The sequence below is a fragment of the Semicossyphus pulcher genome, unplaced genomic scaffold (assembly GCF_022749685.1).
Source record: "Semicossyphus pulcher isolate SPU_LCO1_2020_fin unplaced genomic scaffold, fSemPul1.0.p SCAF_23, whole genome shotgun sequence".
In the NCBI taxonomy this organism is placed as follows: Eukaryota; Metazoa; Chordata; class Actinopteri; order Labriformes; family Labridae; genus Semicossyphus; species Semicossyphus pulcher.
The window spans coordinates 3,151,218-3,178,007 of record NW_027211697.1 but is presented as its reverse complement, the minus strand read 5'-3'; the positions used below and the strand labels follow the sequence as shown (position 1 = coordinate 3,178,007).

Sequence of the window (26,790 nt, the reverse complement as noted above, 5' to 3'; positions counted from 1 at the left end):
GGGTTCAATGCGGTTGTCCACAAACCAGTTGGTGAAGTAATGTCAGCTACGACAGCTTCTTATATACAGTCTGTGGGATGAATGCTTTTTTCCATGCTATATCCTATGCATAAACAGAGGACATTCTGTGCATTGCTAAAGATAAAATCCTCAAGACCGGTAACTATAAATGTGGGATGTGACTCAGCACAGTCGTCAGGCCAAATGTTGTTTACCACTGATGTGCAACTGAAGCATGAAAATCAGAGAAATAGATTGATAAGTTCACATTTCATCCTCAGCTAGTGTTCCTTAATGCTACAAACTTTGCAGAGACTTTCATAAGATGCATGTTATTGTAAGAGAATGAATGGCCTTTACTGCAAAGTGTGCTTTCCATCTCTGCTAATCTCCTCCCTAACTCAACTTTGGATCAGAAATGCCATTTAAATGTCAGTTAGTGATACCGATAAATGAAAAGATAAACTGAAAGTACTTTTTCTTAGGTATACAGTGAGACTGAGCCTCCTGTAACCGAGGAGAAGAAAAGATTGAGACAAGCGAGCAGAGAAAAGAAGAAAAATGAACTTACAGCTGCATTCTTCTCTTTACTTTAAGCGTCTTTTCTTCTGTTTTCTCTTTGCTGTCACTCAATATGGATCTTCCCAGTGTTTACTCTTCTTCTTTCACAGGGTTATAATGCTCTGAGTGTAATCTGTAAGGAAGTTTTTCACTCTTTGTGGCTTCCCTCGAGAGCACGAAAAGCTGGTGAGGCTCCTGAGAATTCCTCCTGCTCTGTGGGGTGCTCTTCTTCTCTGGAGGCTTGACGAGGGGGTGAAGAGGAAGCTCAAGGCAGGAGGATCTTCTGAGTCTCTTCTGTGATCTCTGAAGGCCTCTCAGGGGCAATTGCTGATTTTATGCTACTGCTTGAGATGTGAGGCTGATGTGACTTTGCTGAAGACCAAATGAAGAGAAGTTGCCTGCCGGGCAACAGTCCTGAGTGTCTCTCCGTTTCTGTGTGCCTCTGCTGGATGGATTGAAGCACCGAGAGAGTGAACGCTGTTGCTGAGAAGTTCCCTTCTGTTGACTAAATGTCTGTGTAGAAGTCTGCTGAGGTATTTTGTTGCCTGTCAGGTATATAGTATTGATGTGTGAGGCTATTGTGAGTGTGTAGCTTTCTTCCTGGCTATATGATCCTTTTCCTTCCAGTAATAACCAGGCCACAAGTACAATTTAGGCAGTGAGCTGGCCTGAGCTGGCAGGTGGTAAGAGGTCAAATGTCAATGCTGGTCGTCACGGTTGCTGTAAGGAAAGCTTGAGAGGCAATACAGGTTGTTGCTGTAACAGCAGTGAGAGGTCACAGGTGTGTCTTTGCTCTGTGTTCCAGTCACTGGGTTGGCTGATTCGGTGGAGGAGGTAGGCAGTGGGAGAGAATCCCTGAGGTAAATGAAGAAATGTTGCACTAAGAGAAGAAAAAAAGGAACTGATGCTGGATAATATATTATTTCTTTCCTTTTCTATTTCTCTGGGAGGTAGAAAGCAGATGTGTTTTTCTCTCTCTGATTGGATCGGAAGAAGAAGAGAGGACGGCGGGAGGTAAAACTGCGCTGTATCAATCTTCTGTCTTTTCTTCAATCTTATGTCCTTTGAAAAAGAATGCTGGTGGTTTTCCAGGGTCCATCTGAACAGGGCGGCGCTTGGCTCGGCCTCGTTACATTTACAGGTCGGTTTTTTTCAGGGGCTGCACCTGTGGGAGACAAAACACAAAGACAGGTTAGAACATGAAAACAGCACATTATTGTCATTAATGGACTTCACCAAGGATGTGCCATGTCGAGATTCTACTTGGTATTTTGAAGGACATATGCTCTTAAAGAACATTACATCTATCTTCCATTGATCACCTTTATGCTAGTATCTGGCCAAACATGAGAAAATAGTTGTTTTGTAGGTATTCTAAATAGAAGATTATAGTTTTTTTTACTTCCTTGAACACTGTCCTGGACACATTGTTATTAACTGTATCTTGCTAGCATACCGTTATCTTCCTGGCTCAAAGCTGAGCCAAATCACTTCTTAAGCCCTGCGCACTATAAGTAGGCCTATGTCTTTTCGCAAAGTCATCTTGTATCTGTACTATTTACTGGAGTAGTTTAAAATGTTTCCGTTGCATTAGAGCCTTATGGGATGGCAATGATTTTTCAGGTATTAGTCAAACCCTCAGGTGTTACCATGGAAAGAGTTACGGCTTGTGAAAAATTTGATTGCTAAATGTATGGAAACATAAATAATGGTCTTACTTTTTTTTTTAAGCAAGTGACCATGGTATAAGCGGGATACTGCCCTGAGGTGTCCATTACCAGGAATATATTTCCTCTGCAGAAAAACAACCAAGCATCTTGGCCTCGACATCGTCCATAAATTTCTGATAATGGACTCCTCGTCGTACGTTATCCCTTATATAAATCACAGACCGGAAAATGAGGCTCAGCCTCTAATTCTGCTCTCCACACGCCCATATTTAACCATAAATGGTCAATGCAAAAAACCTCTATGCTGAATAACATATATATGTATAATGTGTACATTCATACATATATATGGGTTTTCTAGCCTATTCATTTCTGGCCTGACAAATATGTGACTGGGATGAACAAGAATAAAAACATTTGTTGTGTTTTCAAGACCATTCCCCTGAGCAAACCTGAACAAGCATGTAAGAGACATGATGGAAGGAAAGCAGAGATGAGTCATGAGGGTTCTGGTTTTGTTCTTTACTTGTTTGATTTGGTTGGACACATGTCCAAGATGACAACACTTATAAGAAGGTGTTTTTTCTACTGTGATTATGGCGACAGCTTTAAGGTACATGCTATTTAACAAAGTACATAATGTCTGGATGATGAAAATACTCTTTCTCATAGTTAAGAGCCTCTCTCAAGCTATGATGGCTCTTAAACAGTGGCTACAATTACATGCATACTAATGGAAGATTGCTTTTAGACATGTTCTTGTTGTCAAAGGCATGCCAGACTTGTGTAGGTGATTCATGCACAGGAGAGAAAAAAAGTGTTTCTGCATGTTACAACAGCTCTGAAGTGGTGATAAAAGCAAATAAGACACAAGTGCAGTGTCCGCTCTGCAATAACAAAAGCTACACTACTTGTTACAGTATGCAAAGCAGCTACTGGGTGGAAAATCTATTGTTGGCAGCGCACATTTGAATGCACACAATGTACAGACACATACACACACACACACACACACACACACACACACATTCCCTGTTAATCTTCCTCCATCTGTGCAAGCTTGCTTGAGTATCTGTCACACACACACACAAACACACACACACACATTGCATTGTGTGACTTTTTTCCATGCAGACAAACACAAGATATTTTCATGCTTAAGACTCTCTTACACTCACACACACACACACACACACACACCGTACACACACACACACAGAGTAGATTTTTAAGACTCACACTCTACCATTTTAATACTACCCTACATTTTTCCTGGCCAAAGTCGAGCACTCTTACCGCTGTTAGCACCTCTTCTCGATACATTATCAAACCTCCTCTCACTCACTCACTTACTCACTCACAAACACACACACACACACACACACTCATATATTCAATTACAGCGAAATGTACCCAAATGTTTCACCCATCTGCCCAGAAAAAAGGTTTTATAGTTTTATAGTTAACATTTATCAAAAGTAACATTATTTATACATTTATTAATGAATGCATGACAAATAGACAACACAATAAACAGGTGTTATTTGTGACTCCCAATTGATGTAGGCAGACTATGAGACAGGGAAACCCTCACATGTTCATAATTATTTTTGTGTCTTTGTAGTTATTTTGTATCTTTGTTGGTTTTTGTGTCTTTGTGGTTGTTCATTGTGGTTTGGAAGATATTTTTGGCTTGTTTTAGTGTCTTTATAGATGTTTTGTGCAGTGTCTTTGGTTGTTTTTGTGTCTTTGAAGTTTTGTGTGCCTTTACTGCTATTTATTGTGTATTGACGTTTTTCTTGTTTTTATGTCTATATTTGTTTTGCGTGTCTTTGTGGTCGTGTTTGTATCCTTTTTTGTATTTTCATGTCTTGTTGTTTTAGTGACTTTATGGAGGTTTTGTGCAGTGTCTTTAAAGTTGTTTTGTGTGTCTTTGCTGCTATATATTGTGTTTTTGTACATTTTTCTTGCCTTTGTTGTTGTTTTGTGTCTTTGTGCTTGTCAATTATGTTTTGTAGTTGTTTTATGTCTCTTTGTAGTTGTTTGTAATGTTTTTATAGTCGTTTTGTGTGTCTTTGGTAATGTTGCATCTTAACAGATGTTTTGCAACACTTTGATCATTTTATGTCTTTGTGGTTGTTTTGTGTTTCTTTACGGCTGTTTGATTGACTTCTAATATTGTTATCTGTCTATGTCTATTCCCAGTAGTCCTGTTCAGTAATTAATCCATGATACTGAAAGGCCAGCTACATAGCACTTTGTGTCACTGGTTTGGAGGGAACCAAGGAGGGAAATCTAATTCCCAGGGAGCAGGTGCCACCCCTTGCCACCCACAAACACTGACAAAACCCTCTGCAAAGAGCAGTATAACCCCTGTACAGTAAGTTAAGGTTTGCCCTACCAGTCTCTTCCTTCTTACTCACAGGAGCCTCCCAGGCAAACAAATGAGAACCCAGCAGAAGGGCTAATTAACAATCAGCAGGAAACGCCAACTGAAAGAGACATCAAGATTAATCTTACGAAGGAAGACGGAGGGAAAGAGAGCACGGATTAGAGGAACGAGCCATTTTGTACAATATGAATCACTCTTTAAGCAGGAGAGGAAAAATGACTTCCCTCCCCCACCAGCTACAGTGACAGATGTACACTAGTTTACCAGAAATACCGTATGAGTGTGAAAAAGCGTGTGAAAAGTGTATGGCTGGTTGCCGACTAAACTGGCTGTGAAAACATAAAAAAGCCAAAATTCAGGACCATTTGGTTGTTGGAGTGAGAGAAAAAAAGATAGTCACATGAAAAGAGCACGAGGACGAAGAGGAGCCTGAATTTGAGGCCTTTTTCTTAAAAATGTATTGTTTCTCACTTAACTGTAACATTTCTATTTTGCATTCTATCTAAGGTGTTAAGAGTCACAGTGTGGGATTTTAGAGGTTGTGTGCAGGTGTATCTGTTTCCGGTTCTGTATCTGACTCTGACCTTTGACCTCAGAGACGAGGAAGGAAGCCAAAAAAAGAAAAAGGGAAGTTGTCCTCCAGGCATCAGCATCACACTGTAGTTTTCATTGTCTCTGAGCCTGCTGACTTTCCTCTTACTGGCACACTGACCTGGAACAGAGAGTCCAGGCACGTGTGTTTGTACTGAGCACAGTCTCTTGGCTGACGCTCTGTCTTAGTAGTTGGCAGCAGGTAGCGATGAGGTCACACGGCATTTGGATCTAGGGCTTTTTTTTTTTTACACATGACTCTTCCCTCCTACGGTTTTGGACATGAATTGAATTTTTTTCCCTTAAAAAAAACACCCACCAATCCGCCTACACACATTCAATAGTGGGCACTCAGGCAAGTGTGTGTCTTTGTGTTGTGAGAGAGCTTTTTTTTCTGCCTTGGCAGTGCAACGTTCCTCTGCACCATTTACACTACGATAATTAAAATGTTACTAAGACAAGAACCACATTTTCTCCAAAAAGCTACAAAAAAAAAAAGATAAGAGCTTAATCTGTAAAAATAATTGAAAATGTCTTTTCCTGCTTTGAAGCACCACTTGCACATGTGCATTTTTTAATCTGCTAAGTAGCTGGGCTGTAAAATTAGGATCACATGCTTGTTAGTCAGTGTGTGGCACTGCACGGTGCTGTGGTGACAGAGCAATGTATTCACAGGCAATAATACAGTACGTATGAAACTATAGGCAAATACAATGAAACAGTTCATGTGATCTTTTGAAACTGGTGAAGCCTGTTTTACAGAACAGTATGTCCTGGAGTTTGATGGCAGTAAAACGCCGCAGAGGCTGATAAATTCCGGTTCTGTTCTCGTGCTGGGTGTGGTGTTCCTGATATGGTTGTGCAATGTACATTTCTGTGACAGTGTTGAAATCTTGCTGGGGTATTCCCGTGTGTGACAGCCGGCCAGCAAATTAATCTCTATCCCTTCATCTGAAGATATGCAGACACAGTTGGCAAGGAAATCAAATCTGGGAGACTGAATCAAACAGTTCCCTTTATCACTTAACTGACATCATATGACAAAAATACTATAATCTGACAACATCAAATCACTACTGTAACAATATGATATGATACAGGAAGGAATAAAAGCAATAAATACAATATTAGATGCCAAAAAATACATTTCAAAGGCAGACGTATGGAGATTAACAAATGTCATTAATCCAGTAAAACAGTATTAATGATAGTTAAGAACAAAAGATAATATTTAGGGGTCCATAACTTGTCTAACTTGCAGAAATTATATTTATTTGTAACGTTTCGGTACTAGACCTTCATCAGGCAAAGTTTGCCAGGAAAAAAATCTTAAATTTCGGCACAAATTATCGGTTGAAGTTATACTCTCGAAGATCTCTCTATGGCGATAAACAGTAATAGCGGGAGCACACTTCCCAGATATCCAGACAGTGTTGCGTGTGTGACGTCCACGGTTGGCTCCGGTTGTTTTCCTTTTTAGACTGTTTGCCTTCATCTGAGCGTCAAATTTGTTTCTTTTTTCCTGGATTTTCACTTATTTTTGAGGTTGTGTCTGTGGTCATCGATCTTTTCTTTGTTTGTTCAGCCATAGTAGATTACCGTTTACTGTTAGCTCCGCCTACCCTCTCTGGCAGACCAACCACTGCTGGGTGATGGAAAACGCGCCACTAAGTGGCTGATTTTTTCCGCGAAAGACGCATCAGACACCCAGTCCATAATACTATATACTGCAAATGCAAAGGCTTTCATCAGTGGGCCATAGGCTCAATCACTATTGTGTTACCTCATTTGGTAACAGGGATTTATTTAAATGAAAATTTTCAAGATTATCACTTTAAAAACAGACAGCGCTCAATTGGTAAACTACACAATACGTATTTACAAAGCCCCTTACACAAATGCACTGTACCAACAAAAATGTCCAGATATTGCATGTGGGGGCTGCATGTGGGATAAATCATATCATATCATATCTGAGTTCATTACGGGGCGGCTGTGGCTCAGTGTCGGTCGTCTTTCAACCGGAAGTTTGGGGGTTCGATCCCTGACTGCTACAGTCACATGTCGTGCCCTTGGGCAAGACACTGAACCCAAAATTGCTCCCAAAGGCATAACCATCGGGTATGAATGCATAGATCCTGACTGGAGATTGGCATTCAGGGCTTTGCTATCGGTGTGTGAACGTGAGTGTGAAAGGGTGAATGTGACATGTAGTGTAAAAGCGCTTTGAGTGGTCTGAAGACTAGAAAGGCTCTTTATAAGTACAGTCAATTTACCATTACATTCATATAGAAAACGGCTTAAAATAGGTCTAAGATGAGAGAAGTAGGAGTCATTGCCGTCTTACAAGTGTTTGTAGTCAAGTTATAGTCAAATAGGAGATCTCAATGAACAAAACACTAAGAAATAACAAGAAAAGACATAGACACTAGTCTTTAAAATGTGAGACGAATATGAGCTTGAGACTAATGGAAAACCATCATTATTAATGAATTATTATTCCATTCATGTCAAGGCTGTTTAGGTGTGAAGTTTGTGTCCCACTGTGAGGTTGTTTCAGCACTGAATGCAATTCTGATACCGTTCAGGGGTTCCAAAATACAGTGTGCTCTGTGAAACATGCAGGTTGTCTAAATAATAAGCAGGTTATTGGTATGCAGGTTATGACATTGGAGCAGTCTGAGCTAACAGGGACTTGACGGTATGATTAAACTGATTTGAAGAAGCTGAGTAAGGCAGCATAATGACAGAAAGCTGATCTACAGGATAGTGTGGACTGCAAACAGAGCGGTGTGTCTGATTATCAGTCCGGTCATGATGAGGAGCCACGGGATAAGCTGCAGAACAAGTCACGCTGCAGTTAGAATTGTAATTTTTGAAGTAACACCATGCAAATGAGGGTTCTGTGGTACAACATGAGGGCTATAAACGAGACCTGATTTACAATTCTAAAAATGAAACTCCTGCTTTTTAGGTTACGATGAAACAAAATTACATAAAACTGAAAATTTCCTCCTGTGAGAAAGAACTAGTAGAAAGGTATAGCTGTTTGTTTTGGGACATGCGTATGCAGCTAATTGGAAATCAATTTTCATTTGATGTATTTTTATTGGGTTTGTTGTGTGCAGCCTCTTGCTCATTGCTTTTCATGCTCCACTGGTTCAACAAAAGCAGATATGGCAGGCACCTCCACCCAACAGCCAATTACATAGAAATGTATTTTGTATAGAAACAATAGAGCTACTTGTTCTGCACATTCAGTTGACACATCAAAATAAGCATTCATATGCAGTTATGTTTCAGGCTGACAAAGGTTCTATTAAAGGATAACCTTAACCAGTTGATAACTTTGGCACAGCTTGTGGGTTCATTAAAACAAAACTATTAAATAAAAGCTCTTCACAAACAGTAAGTTGCTTACTAAAAGCTTTTCAAGTTAGCTGATAGTCAAGAGCTTTGTAAGTTATCTGCGTGCTAAGAGCTCTAAAAGTTAGCTGCTTGCTAACAGCTCTTCAAGTTAGTTTTCTGATAACAGCTTTTTAAGTTAGCTTCACGTTAACAGCTCTTCAGGATAGCTTTCTGTTAACAGCTCAAGTAAGCTTTCTGATAATAGCTTTTTAAGATAGCTTCACATTAACAGCTCTTCAGGATAGCTTTCTGTTAACATCTCTTCAAGTTAGCTTTCTGATAACAGCTCTTCAAGTTAGCTTTCTGATAATAGCTTTTTAGGTTAGCTTCATGTTAACAGATCTTCAAGTTAGCTTCCTCTTAATAGCTCTTCAAGTTTGCTTTTTAGCACTTCATATTATCGTTAGCTTTGCTCTATTAACAGATCTTCAAGTAAGGTGTTTAGGCTAATGTTAGCTTTGCAGACTGATTGCACAGCCAAATACTACAGGTGGGATTTGAAGAGTTTTTTTGTTTTGTCTTGTTTGCTTAAAAGCTGTATTGTTGATGTTGGCTACTTTAAGGGAATAAAGCAAGCTGTAATCATGACATTAACATTTAAGCACAGTACAACAAAGATCACAATTGGCACGAACTCACTAAGAGTGGCTAGAAATGAATGCTAATTTGGCTCCAATGTCCACGGTTTAATCTTCAGTTAGCACTGGTCTCCACCAGCAAAAAACACTTTGTTCTAGCTGCTAAATGGTCTGTTTGCTCTTTTGTGCTGGAGAAAAATGAAAAACACATTTCGCAATTGTAGAAGAATAAGCAGGAAAGAAAAACAAAGAGCTAAAAGCAGCTTATAGCTTCGCAGAGCTGAGGGAACTGATTTGGCTAATGGTTCTGAAGTTACTGAAAGTTTTGTGTTTAACATATCTAATTCACAAGTTTATCAAAGGAGCATTTTCTCGTTGAAAAAAGTCACCACTATGTTAGATCACAAATCAAACAGAAAAGACGGAAGACAAAGAGAAGTATGCAAATCATCAGAACTTCAGTTAAGGCACAACATGAACAACAAGCAGCAGGGGGAGTGACAGAGAGTTGCCTGCCGTTTCAATATGAGAACAGGTTTAACACCATTAAGTGTCAGAACAGTGACAGGAATGCTTGGAGGGGTTGAAGAGAAAGAAAGTTACAGTGTGTACGTTAGCAGTATAGAATTTGATGGGATTGTTTTTATCACACTATCTGGATAAAGGAATGTCAGACACTGTCACGAGGGGTCAATGGGGGTTACAAATTGAAGTTAAATGGACTGACAATGGGTCTGTTCTGTTGACCACATGAGGTCTTGTGAAAAATGATTTCCTGCTGTAGAAAAAAAATGACAATGAATAGATTTATGTGGGTTTTACAACATTTACTTGTGTTCTATTTTTCAGTCAATAGGAATTATAGACCAGCTCCAGTCATGTTTTAAGACATAAAATGCTCTGCTTGAAATAATACATTGTGTACCTGTACCCTTTATCTTGTAAAAATCCTCCCAAGGCTTCTCCTCCTTCTCCCTCATTAAAAATTCCCAGATCTGTATAGTCCCCACCCACTATGCAAATTACCAACTGCTGCCTCGCGTAGACAAAACACGCCTCTGCCATCGTTTAGTGAGTGAGTTTGCAAAAATTACAATGATGGTTACAGTTGGCTCAGGCATCGCCGAAGTGGTTGCCATAGGTTACATAATGATATGCATAGCGTCACCCCCTCCATTAACGAGATTGGCTCCTTAGGTTTGTGACGTCTCAAACCCTCCCAGCTGAAAAAGTGTTGTTCAGCCTGTCCTTGGTACACTGGAGTTTAAAAGCAGACAGGCCCAGCCGTGGCGATGACTGCTTATGTTGTCCCTGATAGGTCTTGTAGCACATGAAAAACACCACATGGAGATGTTTACAAGGTTAAAAACATTTTTATGTCATTACATTTAGGCCCAAAATACCATTGTACGTAAAGTCATGTTTTGGTTACGATTGCTTGGTTAAGTTTATAGAATGTTGGCCATCATGGGAAAAATCATGGTTATTCTTAAATAGGGCTGGGTATTGATAAGGATTTCTCAATTCGATTTGATTCCGATTCACAAGGTCCCGATACGATACGATTTCCGATCCGATCCGAATCGATATTGATTTGTTTAGGGGTATTTCAGTAACAATATCAATACACCTCTAACCTGGTGCATTATCAACATTTTTAATGTTTACAATAAGAATTGCCCCCAAAGAAGGTACATCATGTACTTTTTATTTACCATGACAAACATACAGCAGTCCACACAATATTACCAATTTTATGAATTAGATAGCTTATGAACTTTTTTTTCCAGTTTCAGATTTTTAGTCTGTACATCTGGCTAAAGGTTTTGATTAAACGAACTGGGCTTCAACTTGCGCGAGATTTGGCCACAAGATCTCATAGCACGAACAACAAAACCACATGAGACGAAGAATTATGAGGAAAGGCATAATGTATGAGAACATGCCGCAAATACGCTCGCGGCCAACGCCTACGCTTACAGAGAGTTACATAAACATCAGTGCAAAACTAACTTACATAATCATGGACACACACAAGAAAAAGAGTCCGCCGGCGATCACTGATGTCTCCGTAGTCGGTGCAGTAAACAAGTCCGGGCATCTCTCCCTCACTGCCGTGTTTCGGCTGAGTCGTGCTGCGTTCAGTGGCGCTCAGAAACGTGAGTCATCAGACACGTTTTTACACATATTTTTAAAGATCGATCATAGGATTTATTGGTTTATTGGGATTGGGTCATTCAAATGAGAATCGAGTCGAATCGGAAAAATCGATTCTTTAAACCCAGCCGTGTTCTTACAAAACAACATTGCAAAAAAGGAAAACTAGAAATAAACATCCATTTTCCGTGTTAAAGTTAAACGTTTAATCCATTCATCTCAACGTCCCACTTTTGTTGCGCAATAAAAATGTATTTTACTTCCTCTTTTGCTCACGTCATTATTCCTCCGGCCACTTGAGGGCGCTGTCATTTGAACCTAAGCTCGTGTCATTTTGGGGTTTTTGCTGAAATGACTTGTGTTGCTGTTTGCCTCGGTGGGACAAAAAAAAAAGAAAACAAAAGTAACAACAAAAAAACTTAAGAAAAACAAAGAAAAGTATCAAATTATGTGCTTTAAAACAATTATAATTTTTTTTGAAAACTAAATGAATTATTCCACCTGAATTTTTATATAGAGCCATATAACTGTTTTGCAAAAGAATTTCCCCTCCCTCATTAAATGATTTTATGTAATTCTTGTCCTAACCGCTTCTTTACTTTGTTTATTAAAGAAAACAAATCAGTTTAAGTCAATTACCTGATTCATCCATCTGCATGTGTTCTATAACAGAAAGTGGCTTTTAATTGGATTGCCTTCACTGTTATTCATTATGAAGCAGACCCTGTATGTGCATATGTACGCATGCATATGGATGTGCAGGTGGGGGATGACTGTATGTACGCTGGACCAGCTTAGATTCAGATACAGCTGACAGTCCTGTGTATCCTGTGCAGCTTTAAACAATTATTTCCTTTTTCTGTCATGACACGTCTCCTCATATTGTATCATAGACGAGGGTCATCATTTCCTGGGTGCAGCACAGTCAGTCAGACAGCAGCTCCTTCGTGCTCACACGGCACAGAAGCTTCTATATCTCCTCCTATATCAGCGCCTAAAGGGACTCAGGGGACAGTTATACAAGCAGGCCACACGAGGACACGGGGAAATGTACAGCGTGAAGGCGGCCGCATGGATACACAAGAACAGGCTTATAGGAAAGTGCATAAATAAATCAAGACATTCACTGGTGCCCAAACAACAGACAGAAGCTTTTATTCACATGCATGGGTTTATTCATATGCACACAGTACTTGTTATTTTACGCTGCGCAGAATTTTCCTATCACACACACACATACATACACAGCCCACATCTCAGACTGAGAGCACAGTATGGATGACCTTGGATGCCGCAAGCGTTGCCAGAAGCTGAGCCAAGGCCAGTACAGAGTGGAGGGTAGGGAGGGTGAGGAGGAGAGGGGAGGAGAGCAAGAGGAGCCAAAGTATGAACAGATCATTTGGAGAGGGAAAAAAAGATGAGGAAGAATACGGAGTATGAAGGAGAGTAGGATGAGGAGGAAGAGTAGGAAGAGTAGGAGAAAGAGAGTGGAGGTTCAAAAAGGAATGTAAATGGATTAGCTGGAAATGTCTTCTTGTGGTTGCATAGCAACCGTGCTAAAGTCGTGAAAAGTGAACTCTGTGCAATCTGCCAAAAAGGGAAAAAAAAAGTACCACTCTGCTTTCCAGGCACTCAGAGGCTGAAACACACACACACACACACACACACACACACACAAATCCTTTCCAGCTTGGGAGCCAGAGACGATGTGGTTAAGAAGTGACGAAGGAGGAACGGCTTCAGGGATGGGGAGATGAAACGATGAGAGATGAAGAGAGGGATGACAGCAGAGACAAAGATGAGGGGAAGAAAGTTATAAATAGGAGGTGGAAGAAAAAGTGAGCTGAAAGCAGATTATTTATGGGCAATATGATCTGAAGCTAGCAGGAGACCTTTTATATAGTAAGTTGCTCTTAAAGACAAAAATGCCCTGAATAATCCTAAAACCTCTCACACTGAAACTCCAATACAGAATATATACAGGATGTTCCAACCTGTCTGACGTTTATGCTGTGCTTATTGATTTACTTCAAACAGCGTAATCTCTCTGGTTGTTGTCATCACGTTAAACTGTGATATAGAAAACCTCAACAAGTAAGTAACCTTAGCCCAGCTGAATGCTCCTCTTTCCAATGTGTGCATATTTGCCTACAAAAATAGACCTCTAAAAAGTCCATCCTCAACCTCCTCAAGTCAACTAATTTCCCATCACCTCATACACAACAGGACATAACCACCTGACAGGGGTCTTCAAAGTGAAAGTAGTCGTAAACAAACAACAACAGGACCTTGAGTTATCACTGAGGATGTTTCAATCAATGAAGGCTAAACATGAGAAGCTGCAACCTAAATGTTTTGTACACTGATATTTGCTAATGATAAATAGCTTTGTAGGCTAGCGCAGCTGTTCTTCTTTGCCCTGTTTGATTTAAGAATCAGGGAGATTCCGTAACAAAGCTGCAACGAAGCTCCACCATTATGTCAGCTTTATACTTTACACTGAACCACACTACTTCCATTTACGTTACCCATACCCGTGTCATATGCGCAACCATGAGGAGTCATAAGTAGTGACGCGGTAAGTCAATATGGCAGGGAAATCTGTTTAACAACATAAACTGGTAAATTAATTTGTCCCAAATCTGAATTTTGATTGTCCTTGCAAGATGTATTCATTTAGCACGTTATAAGCACATGTCTGTACTGTTTTGTATTATAATTGTTTCAATAAAGTTGTTACAAAAACAACAAAAAAAAACCTCACACCTTTTTGCCTCTGTTACTGCCTCAGCAGCATAACGGCTGTGTAAGAGAGGCTACTGCAACACTGGTAGGCTGAAAAACATGGAAAAGGTCTGTTAAGAAAGGACCAAATATTGACTGGCTTTATTGATGCCGATACCGATCTATTCAAATTCGCCCACACTGGCCTCGATGTGACCTTTAGCTTTAGGATCCTCCCTAATTAAATGAAACCCCAGTTCTTTAGATTGTTGAGTTCTCCGTAATTCTTTTCCTGAAGTAAATCTGTGGAATTCACAAGTTATGTTTCTATAGATTAACTTTTTTTCAATTCAGCACAAACCATGGTTTCCATTTATTCTAAACTCAACAACTGGAAATCTGCTATAAAACTATCCGGTATATAAATGAGGATTAGATGGTTGTCCAGTATACAGACATGCCATTTGCAGTTCCTATCATCATTTTGTAGAAATTAGCTGAAGGCGAAAAGGAAACAGTCAAAGTCATTAGTGTCATTGCCTATTCAAATGTACCCTAGCGCTGCAGTGATAGCGCTGCTAGCACTGCTGTCAGTAATTAAGTGCAGTCCTGTGATTAGCTGCCGGTCGCAGACTAATCCCTCGACAAAACCTTCAGCAGAATCCCAATCAGCAGCATGGCACCTCTGATTTAAATGTCATCACTCCATTATTAAGTTGTTTGCAGTGGTTCAGAGTTGACATTTACTACTAGATATGTTCCTTCATTGTTTGCAGCTTTAGGCACCATTGGTAGCTACATCGTGGGAATGTATGTCCACTGAATATTGGGGCATGCTGAGTCTTAAATTTGTATCTTTAAGGTCCTTAAAGATACAAATTTGATTTCCCAATCCAGGTATATCCCAGCTACTGTGGTGAAGTGTACCCACTCTGGTGACATGTCCACTCCACCACCTCCCGTTATGTCCACTTCATTTCCTCTCACCGCTCTCTAAAAACAGATCACATGCAAGTTTTCTCTGTCTTTTGGAGAGTCTGATGACCTACTTTGCAAGTCTCTTCTCGGGACTTCTTACCTCTGTTATTCTATGCTCTGTATAAAGTGTGTCGTCTTACATTCCTGGCAGGGTTACAGCTGTGCCTGCGGCTGGATACTACATCAAGAGACATGTCAGTCAAAGCCTGTGATTTAGACTAACCTAAACTAATCTAATTCAAGTGTGTAGCAAGAGTTTTGCGCTAACACAAACAAATGTCTGAAATGTTTCAGCTAAATTCAGCTTTGCAACCGCAACCCTTCTCTAAACTGCAACCGTCCAACCACACGTTAGCTAACGTAGCTCAGCAGGACAGGCCTGTGGGACTTTTGCTTTCTCCTAAAAATGTATTGGGCTGAAATAATTTTTTAAGAGTTCAGAAGGTTGTGTCCACAGAAGTCTTAAAAAATAAACAATGTGTTTATGAGCTCAAAGTTGGGCTGCAAACAATAGCATCTCCAGCTAACTAGCTTTCTACTTACAGTAGTAACCAAGCTTTATTTTAGCAGCCCTGTCTTAAATTTAAAGCAAGTGTTAAATTTGGCAAACATGTTGGTTTGTTTCCACCCTCACCAGCCCTTTTTTCTTGTAACATTAAAGGTTAACAATTATACAAGCTGGGCAAATAGGTTGTAAACCAACTCTAGTCTTTAGACTGTTTTACATCGTAATGCAAGCGCAATGCTAGCTGTGTCCCAATTCAGGGGCTGCATCCTTCTTTAAGACGTATTTGAATGATGGTCACAGCACCCCGTCAAAGGCTGTCCCATTTTGAAGGCTCCTTCGCCAACAAATGTGTTCTCCTTTTCCCCGGCCCAACGTAACCAGAGATTCATTGCACACCAATTCAAATGTATAGGCAGCCGAGGAACGCACTTTTAAATGTAAAATTTTCAGTCGAATAGCTCGCGATACAAATGTTAAAATAACGAAAGGGGCCTGAAACAACTTATCCTTAAAATAATAGGTTAATGAAATGATGTTAGTTATGATAGCTAGTTATCTCGCTAGCTACCTGTTGCTAGGGGACAGGAGTGGCGTTTGGTGAAGCAAGAGTAAGGGCGGGAACAGCTGGTGAAGCAAATAGGAAATCCTCTTTAGACCAGACCGTCTCATTTCAGTTCGGCTTTAGCGGTCTACACAGGCTACGAATGACTCATCCTTCATCCAGGATGCAACCCCTGAATTGAGAGACAGCTGTGGTTTCATGTACATGTAGCTTTAGCCTCATTCTTTTAGCATGACATTATGCATGTAGCCATGTAGAGCATATTTTAGACCACTTTCACAGTGAACTTTTCCCTTAAAAATGAGGCAGCTCGACTGATACCGAACTCTGTGGAAACACTGTCATGACAAGCCCATGGAGCTAATGTTAAATTGTTATTTAGCAAATTAGCTAGCTATAGATAGCTGTTTGGCATTTCAGTAAGTTATCATTGTAAACCTCTGTGGAAAGGGCTGAGTGAACAGTCACAAGTGCATCAGAGGCTTCATGGGTAACTGGAAGAACATGGGAGAAACAAACAACTATGAAAACAACAAAGAAAGTAATTTCAGAAGTCATACTCAGAGTGATCTTCACCACAATCCAGGACATATCAGATAAAGTCGGGCCAATGTGCGTGTTAAACGTGTCTGCATTCGCATGTCTCCATTGTGTGCTCATGCTTGAGGACATGTAGGTTGTTTGTATGTCATAAAACTTGATAGTCAGGATATTTGAAAGGTGTCCCTCCCCTGCGAACAGAACATGTGGGTTAAATTTAAATATGGGTTACCATGGCCTAGGGTACATGAAGAAAGTATATTTGTCAAACATGTCACATGTGTTATGTACACACACACACACACACACACACACACGCATACATGTCTATAAATCTTTGTGAGGTCCACGTCTCCTCTATGCCTTGTGAGGGCCCCTACTTCCACTGTAGCTAGAATGGTGCAAACATCAAATGTTTCACTAGATGGGAGTACTGAGTGAGAATGTCACTTCAGATTTAAGAACACTCAAAGTAAAATAAATCTTTTTCTGCTGTAGTTATGAGGACCGGTGGCTGTTGCTAGGCAGATTTGACAACACACACACTTTTTTTGTTTTTGTTTGTTTTTAAGTGTCTCTCTCACAATAGGCAAGTGGTCTCATACTGCTGCTCTGGAGGCCATCTCTGGCTACCCTCCCCACTCCCATCCTGCAACCTGATGTCAAAAATATAATAAAATCCATTCACAAAATCATTTTTTTTGTGGGTGTTGTTGTTTACACCAGTTTAAATTACCCTTTCAAATGCAATCAAAATAAAATCACAATTCTATTTTTTAAAATGTATTTAGTTTGGTGCAGAATAATGGCAAAGGTCAAAGGTTCCCGTACATAACCAGTTTTTTGATGAAAAGAGGGCAGCTTCGAAGCTTTATTTGTTGTTTGTCTGTGAACAACAAAGATGTCTCTTTCCAAATCAGACAGTTTCAAGGAAGATGGAGTACAGAGGACGCATATCTCTTTTCCATAAAGCTAAGAACGACGATGAAGCTGAAATAAAGAACCTCATTTTCAGATGTATTGTGCTTTCATGTTGTACATGTAGCACAATACATGTAGCCGTGGCTACAGGCTAATTTGAGTTGAAGTACATTAACTCAAGCTATGTACTTTAGTACAATGTGAGGAATTTGTACTTTACTTGAGTGTCTCTGTTTACTGCCACTTTATGCTTCCACTCCACTACATTTTGAAGGCAGATATTCTACTTTTTACTCCGCTACAATCATTTCATTTGAATCGTTTATTTACTTTACAGATTACAAGCTGCATCAGAGTCAAAGCAGCATTTTTTAAGTGAATTAATTTTATTTACAATTGGTTAACAAAAACAAATAACTATTATTTTCATTATTTTTTAATCTGTAGATTAATATGCTTTGTATAATTTTCAACAGCCCAAGATGACATCTCCAATGTTATGTTGTGTCTGACCAACAGACCATAACCCAGAGATAATCAGTTTACTATCATATTAAGTAAAGAATCAAATTGACACAAGGCTACAACCAGCATTTGTTGAAAAATTACTACAATGATTATTCAGTTGAGACAGTAGTCGTTAACTAATCTGTTCAGTGACTAATTGATGCAGTCCGAAATAACTTCTAATCAATTACTGTACTCACTGTACTTAAGGGGGACTTTGAGGCTTTTGCAGTTATGTATAACAGTAGATGTCATCTACTACAGTAAAACACAATGTCAATTTAAAACCAATCAAAGGAAAGATTAAATGCACTGTTTGATATATCTGTATCAAAAAGCTGAGATACACTATATTATAAACCAAACTTGGCCACATTAAGTCTTTGCTGTTTACTGATTCAAACCGATGCAAGTTTCTACTAATGTCAGGAGGCTAAATGGAAAAAATCACCACTCATATAATGGCAAAATAACTTTTTTATTTTAGTGCCATTTAAAAGTGCTCGTTGTTTATGTTTGGGTCTCATGCCCAACTCATCAAATAAAACTCTGGGATTGGAGGACGGGTGTGCTGCCATCCTTAGGCATAGCAAAACTCAAAAAACACAAAGGACTTTGTTGAACTGTTTTCAGCAGTTAACATTAAAACAGCTGCTGTTCTACACATCAATTCTGAACTTCCATGTGAGAGCTGAATTTAGAACCTCCTGAGGCAGTTTAAACACAACAAACAAATCATCTCAGTTCCAGCTTATTTTGAAAAAACCCACAATCATGAAGAAATCCGTTTCCTTTTACGAGTTGTGATGGCATTATATACTTGGTTCTTAACATCCCTCCAATCACGCCTGCAGAGTACCGGTTCTGCATCAAGAGCCTTTACACATTCCTCTTTACCAGGAACTCTTTGCAGAGTGATGTACCGACCCAGCTGTCGCCACACTGCTTCTTTTTCTTTTGAACTCCAAGGCCTGCGATGGCTTGTTCTCTGGGAGAGAAGTTGTGGCTCCACACCTGAAACAGAAATGAGCAAAAAAATAAATGTAGAATGGTGCTGACATCCTCACAAAGTTAAATATTATGCAGTCCTCTGTATGTTATGGATGGATGGTTTTCTTTTTCTACTTGTTTATTTTTGAAAAAGACTAGTTAGATCACTGTACTTCATACAATACCCAATATTACCTTTACAACCTTGCCAAGTGGTGAATGCAGCTGCTTTGCAATCTACTACTGTCCATAGTAGACTAAAGCTAGTTTATTACTTATTCCAAGTCAATAGCTCTGTTAGGCATGTAGCTTTTTCAATCTGATACATAGTTGTGGTTTAGCAGCGATGTGAGGAGAGCTGCAGACAGGAGTCTGTAAAAACCTTGATAATAAAAAATAAACCTTGTGGATGTAAAATGTCCTAAACGGAGCAAAGTTCAGCAACCTATTATTTATTGGTGCTGGTGATGCAGTAAATATGATACACTAAAATGGATGATGCCGTTTCCATATAGTGCTTGCATTACCTTTGAAAATACAGGAGATCAACTTCACTTGTCATTTTTGGTTACTACTCAGTAGCTGTCTCTCTTGGCTGACTTGTAGCAACATATCCTTCAGTGCATGAAGGTTACCTGTTGTCTGAGTCCTTTTCCCCTTGTCTGGAGGTCTTGAGGGTGAGGTCTCTGATGTCATGTCGTGTGTTTCTTCTACAAGAACAAAACAACACCTCAGCATTAACTACAAACTATCATACTGAAAGATACAATAATACGCATATAACAGTGTTTCTGCATTGATTATGAAGTTGTGTCCTTACCATCTGAATCTGGAACTGGCTCAGAGTTGGCCTTTGACCTCTTTTTTTTGGAGGACCCTTCAGGAGGAGAAAAACAGATGAGACAATATCATTACATCGTGAAGTTACATATTTTCAAAGTAGCCACAAATGAAGAAAAGTATTAAGTTCATAAGACATTATAGGAAACTACAAGACTGTTACTTCACAGGAGGAAACACGAGTAAGACAGAAGAAGAATTTACCTGTTTTCTGAGTCCTTTTCCGCTTGTCTGGAGGTCTTGAGGGTGAGGTCTCTGTTGTCATGTCATGTGCTTCTTCTACAAGAACAAAACAACACCTCAGCATTAACTACAAACTATCATACTGGAAGATACAATAATACGAGACATAACATAGATATTTTCAAAAGTGTTTAGAGCTGAGACTAACTGAGAATCAGCAGAAGGATATTTTTTAATAAACTTTGACGAGGAAGCCAGAGATGATGAGTTAATTTTGATTCTGATCTCATCAATTTTATTGCAAAAGAAATCTAAGAAATCATTTGCATTAAAGGGTGCACAGCTCACGGACTGTGGTTTTTGATTAAGTTTAGCCACTGTGTTGAAGAGAAATCTAGGATTGTGTTTATTATTGGTTATTAGGCTGGAGAAATATGCTGTTCTAGCAGTATTTAGAGCACACTTAAGTACACAATCACGCCAAGCATGATAATAAACATCCAATTTAGATTTGCGCCATGCTCGTTCCATTTTCCTGCAGGCCTGCTTGAGATCAAGATTGGACAAGGCTGTTACTATTTGATGAAGATGGTTTTAAAACAAGAGCCTAAAATGAAGTTAATTTAATATCCTGGTTGGAGCTTAGACTGAAAATAGATTTGTAGATTAGAGCAACACCTCCCCCCTGTTTAGAGGCCCGAGCAACATGGGCGTAGTTATAGTCAGGAGGAGAGGCTTCATTTAATGGCAGAAAAGTATTAGGCTTCAGCCATGTTTCACATAAGCCAATAATGTCCAGCTCATGCTCAGTGATCAAATCATTAATCAGTAAGGCTTTGGTTGACAGTGATCTAATATTAATAAAGCAAAATTTTCGGGTTTTAAGCTCATCGGAGCAGTTTCCAGCGACAGGCCGTTCAGTGGAGCTTATGGTAGATCATTCAGGAATTGGAACAAGGTACCTTTTAGTAGTAGTAGTAGTAAGTTTTGGTTGCCTATGCAGGTAGGGATGCCGGGATATCGTAGTGATTAGCTTCGGTATTTTATTATGTAAGACTGTGTAAGGTGCATGCTGAGACATTTCCCCCACTGTCAGAGGTGGAGATCAAGATTAGATTATTATGATTTACACATTTAGAGGATGATTCAATTAAAAAGTGGCGAGGGAAGGTGAAAGTCTCAATATAAACTAATCAGTCTGGTACTCTGCGCTATGTCCCTGACTAACCATGTTAACCAGGCTAGTGGACTCCATACCAGCACTAACAGTAACAGTAACACTAGCAGGCTCTCTAGTCACCTGTCAAACCTGCTTCAAACACCTGTCTATATTGCTAGACAAAACAGCAGTGCCGACTCCAGTAGGATGAAGGCCGTGTGCTCTCAGCAGGTGGGGGCGACCCCAGAAAGAGGGCCAGTTATCCACGAACCTGTATCCCTGCTCCCTACAGTGACGCACCAGCCAGCGGTTCATAGCTGTAAGCCTACTGTACGTGTCATCATTACCCCGCTGGGGTGAGGGACCAGAGACAATTACTCGATGCCGACACATCTTACTTGCAGCCTGAAAAGTCCTGGCTAGGCTATCTTTTGTAATCTCAGACTGCTTCTGACGAATATTGTTGGCGCCAGCATGAATTACAATGTTGCTGTAGCTTGTGGTGCTGTGTGCCTGAGTTCCCTGTTTCTCCCTGCCTGGTGCCAGCACCCTAAGATTAGCCTCTATGTCGGAAGCTCTGGCCCCAGGTAAACAGTAAACAGTGGCTGGCGACGCTAACTTAACGTTGCGGGTAATGGAGTCCCCTATCACTAGCGTGTGGAGTTTAGTGGGGAGGCACGCAAGCCAGCCGGACTAACAACAGGGCTAGCAAGGACAGAAAACTGGTTAGCAGTTGGGAGGGGTGACTGCTGGCCAGGCCACACAACCGGTGACCTGCTCCTGCGCCCCCTCCCACGCCGCAACCAAGCAGGAACAAAATCCACAGCAGCTGCCTACGAGACTGAGCTAGTGCTAAGGCTAGCAGGCCTGCTATCAGGCCCGGGGCTAACACTATCTGCAGTGCCCGTGTTTCTGGCTGAAAGAAGCAGCTCTAGCTCACAGACACGTCTCTCTAATAGAGACACCCTATCAGTAACTAAAGAACAGCAAGCACAGGCCATCGTAACACTTGTTTATCGAGGCTGTGTTGACTGCGGTGAAAGGCAAAAAAGCAATGAGCTAGGCTAGTTTGAAGAAGCTAACCGGGCAGCAACAGACTACCCAGTAAAAGAAGCTCAATTCGACAAAATATGTACAGGTTATAAAGTCTAGCGTTAGCTAAGGTACAAAACCAGTGTGACTATGAAGGCTAAGAAATCAAAGAAGAATAAACAGCAAAGATAGACGGAGAAGGAGAGAGACACAGTAAACAACAGCTTTCGATCTCACGGAAGTCCCGATGTGCGTCACAGGAAGCGTCGTCACAGGAAGCGTGAAAGCGGAACAATTCTACTATCATAAAACAGTGTGTACTTCACAGGAGGAAACACAAGTAAGACAGAAGAAGAATTTACCTGTTGTCTGAGTCCTTTTCCCCTTGTCTGGAGGTCTTGAGGGTGAGGTCTCTGATGTCATGTCGTGTGTTTCTTCTACAGGAACAAAACAACACTTCAGAATTAACTACAACCTATCATACTGAAAGATACAATAATACGCATATAAATGGACTGTACTTATTTAGCGCTTTTCTAGCTCAAAGTTGCTTTTACACTATATGTCACATTCACACACTGATGGCAGAGGCTGCTACGTAAAGTGCCCAACTGTCAATCAGATATCACATTCAAAAGCAATCAGCAATTTGGGGTTCAGTGTCTTGCCCAAGGACACTTCGACATGTAGCCTGAGGGAGCTGGGGATCGAACCTCCGACCTTCTGACTGAAAGACAACCGACTCTACCACTGAGTCACAGTGCTCCTGCTTTTACCGTGAAGTTGTGTCCTTACCATCTGAATCTGGAACTGGCTCAGAGTTGGCCTTTGACCTCTTTTTTTTGGAGGACCCTTCAGGAGGAGAAAAACAGATGAGACAATATCATTACATCGTGAAGTTACATATTTTCAAAGTAGTCACAAATGAAGAAAAGTATTAAGTTCATAAGACATTATAGGAAACTACAAGACTGTTACTTCACAGGAGGAAACACGAGTAAGACAGAAGAAGAATTTACCTGTTTTCTGAGTCCTTTTCCGCTTGTCTGGCGGTCTTGAGGGTGAGGTCTCTGTTGTCATGTCATGTGCTTCTTCTACAAGAACAAAACAACACCTCAGCATTAAATTCATCATGACATAGGCTAATATTAAATGTGAATACCATCATAAATTGGTATTCACAGTGATTATTTCATTACTTCCTGACATTGATAGACAATATAATTGATGAATAAGAACAGTGAGCGAATAATCAATGATGAAAAGGAAATTGTCAGTTGCTGCTCAAGTAACTTCCTACCATCTGATTCTTGAGTGGATTTGGACGACCTCACACTGAGGACCTCAACACTTCCACTGATATGTGACTCCTGTACAGGTCCCACTTCGCAAGATGAGGGAACTGTTATGACATAATATACACAGAACAACAAAATCATGTCAAAATATCACCTCAAACTACTCAAATGTTTTAGTTTGACGATCGGTGCGCAGGACTTCATTTCCTAAGCCTCCTCCTCCTAAATAACTTTCATGCTTAACAACTCTGGCCAAGAACTCATGCGGAAATCTCACCTAAAGAGAAACGTCAGCTGCACGCATTGTGCACACACGCTGAAATGCATAATCATGTTGTTGTTGTCTGGAAACATGCAGTCTAATCCAGGGCCTGACATAAACTCTGAACGATTTGAAACTCCCAAGACTTCCAGCACACATCTGGTATTGGTTTTGTGCACGTGTCTAGTTGTATTATGACACTTGTGGGATGTTACAGACCTCCCTCTGCTCCAAGGGAAACTTTGTCTTCACTATCTGAATCCCTGTCTATGTTTTGTATGAGTGTGCTTGTTGTTATGGGGGATTTAAACTGGGACTGGCTGGCTCCTATCTCTGAACCTGTTAAATATTTTTGCGATTCTGCACACTTGACGCAGCTTATAGAATCTCCGACAAGGCCCAACCGTAAACATCCTGAAAAGTCAACGCTCCTTGACTTACTTTTTAACTAACTCTCCCCACAGATATAAAGCCACAGCCGTATTCACTAATGACGTTAGTAATCACTGCGTAATTGCTGCAGTGCGAGATACAAAGCTCCCGAAGAAACAACCACGTATTCTATACAAAATACATTTCAAATACTTCTGTGAGCAAGCATTTCTATATGATCTTTATCTATGTGACTGGGACAGAATATGCCTGATTCCAGACCCTGAAATGGCTCTGACTTATTTTAAATCACTTTTCTTGGAGGTCATAAATAGGCACGCTCCTCTTAGAAAATTTAAAGTCAAAGGACGTGACAATCCATGGTTTTCAGATAAACTCTCTGATATTATTCATGAACGAAATATTGCTTGGGCAACTGCAAGAAAATCCAAATGTCAATCAGACTGGAAACATTTGAGGCACTTAATAAATAGATGTATCTCTCTAATTGGAAAAGCTAAATCAGACTTCTATGTTAAAGAAATGACTGACATCTTAAATAATGCTTAATAAAGGGAATGTCCTCAGGCACGGAAAAATACAGTGCTTTACCACAATCATTAAAGGTAGGAAATGAAATCATTACTGATAAAACTAGTAAAGCTAGTATAGCTAAATGCCCTGAATCAGCATTTTATATCTTCTGGTTTGTTGTTTGAAAATGAAGCACATCTAGATCTCCCTCAAAATGTTCCTGAAGAGGAAGAATGTATGCCTTTTGATTTTAGTTTCAGCCCTGTAGACGTGTATGATGCACTTAAAAAGATAAATACTAAGAAATCAGCTGGTCCTGATGGTCTGGACCCATTCTTCTTACAGATTGCTGCAGAGACTATTGCTAAGGACGAGGTTATTGAACGTGTGACAACATATAAATATCTGGGTTTCTTACAAGAGGAAAACCTGTCTTTTAATAATCATGTTGAGAGCCTCACAAAAAAAGTGAAGAGTGAAATTCGATTCCTTTTATAGAAATAAAACAGTTTTTCTCTTGTAAGAAAAAAACTAATTCAAGCAACTTTCTTATCAGTTATTGACTATGGTGACATTCTTTACATGCACGCTACCTCATCTTCAAATCATCAAATGCTGCACTCAGTGTATCATGCAGCGTTGCGATTCGTGTGTGGTCTGGGTCTCCGCACCCATCACTGCATCTTGTATGAGAAAGTTGGCTTGTCTTCATTATATAATCGCAGGATGGAACATTGTTACATCTTCCTTTACAAGGCGTTACTACATGATCTGCCTTCTTACTTATGTTCTCTACTGTCTCCTAAAACTCTCACTGGCCACATCCTTCGGTCACATAGACGTATCATGTTTGTCATTCCTCAAACTCGATCTGTCTTTGGTAAAAGTGCTTTTAATGTCTTTGCTCCCTCGACTTGGTTCCAGCTGCAGGGTCACCTCAAACTGGAGAAATTAATTAACTTGGAAGTCTTTAAAAGCTGAATTAAGGAGTGTTTGATCAGTAAATGCAATTGTCCTAGTGCTGAATGCTATTGAGCTATTGGTTGATGAATTTCTCGCCTGTCTTAGTCAGTTGCCTGCTCAGCACTTGAAACTTTTATGTTGCTGTTTTTAGTCAGTTGATTGCTCTGTATTTGAAACTTTTAGGTTGCTGTCTTAAATCTGTTGTCTGTCTTGTGTGAAACTTTTTATGCGGCCGTCTTGGCCAGGACTCCCTTGTAAAAGAGACCTTGCATCTCAGTGGGATAATTTCCTGGTAAAATAAAGGTAAAATAAAATAAAAAATAAAATAAAAAGTTGAAAATGTATTTTTGGTACAATGAGAATATTCTACTTCCATACTCACTTTCTATGCCGAGGTCAATCTCATCAAGCGATTTGCCTTTGTAAGCCTCAGTCCCACTTTCTATCGCCATGAGCAGCTTGCTCATCTTTGCAAGCTGAAGCGTGTTCTCTGTTAGCCGGTAGTATTCACGATGAACACGGATATCATGTCCCATGAACTTAGCTAATTGATCCAACTCATTTTCTTTCAGGTTCATTATCTGACTCAGCGTGGCAACATGTTTCCTAAGGTGGGTTGACGTGAGTGTTTCAGGCCATCTTGCCCCACATGCAGCAGCATACTTCCTTAAACAGTCAGAGCCACGGAGATGGGATTCTGAATTTTGTCTGGCAAAGACAAACTCGTTACTGTCCAAAATGTCATTTTGCTCATTCCTTTGCTCAAGTAGGAAATCGAGAGATTTTGTCATCTCACTGGTCAGAAGCACAGGCACCTTCCTACCCCTCTTTCCTCTGATGACCAACCTTGTAAAGTCCTTACTTAAACTTTGTTCAAGTTTGGAGAGGCACTGCATGATATCCTCATTTGGTTCCTCTGTGACTCTGTTCTTGTAGGTCAGCAGAGGGATTTTTGCTGCCTCACCTTGCCGTCTTCTGTTAAACAGAATGATTTTTGAAAGGAGGCACTCACTCAAAGTCCTGTATGCTTTTGGGTTGGGTCCAACCAAGAGCTCCTGTC

At 40.2% G+C, this 26,790-nt stretch overlaps 2 long non-coding RNA genes across 2 annotated transcripts in view; both read right to left on the bottom strand.

Moving 5' to 3' along the window:
* Positions 1-1,062: 1,062 nt before the first annotated feature.
* LOC138602494 (uncharacterized) overlaps positions 1,063-26,790 on the bottom strand; it is a 74,556-nt gene continuing 48,828 nt past the window's right edge. Inside the window, exon 3 of the long non-coding RNA XR_011309209.1 lies at positions 1,063-1,726. This is a non-coding gene — a long non-coding RNA (uncharacterized lncRNA). The remainder of the gene's footprint in view (positions 1,727-26,790) is intronic.
* Positions 19,680-20,167, bottom strand: LOC138602506 (uncharacterized). The gene is made up of 3 exons (XR_011309210.1): positions 20,132-20,167; positions 19,908-19,964; positions 19,680-19,797 (listed from the first exon to the last, which is right to left on the bottom strand). It is a non-coding gene; the product is annotated as an uncharacterized lncRNA (long non-coding RNA).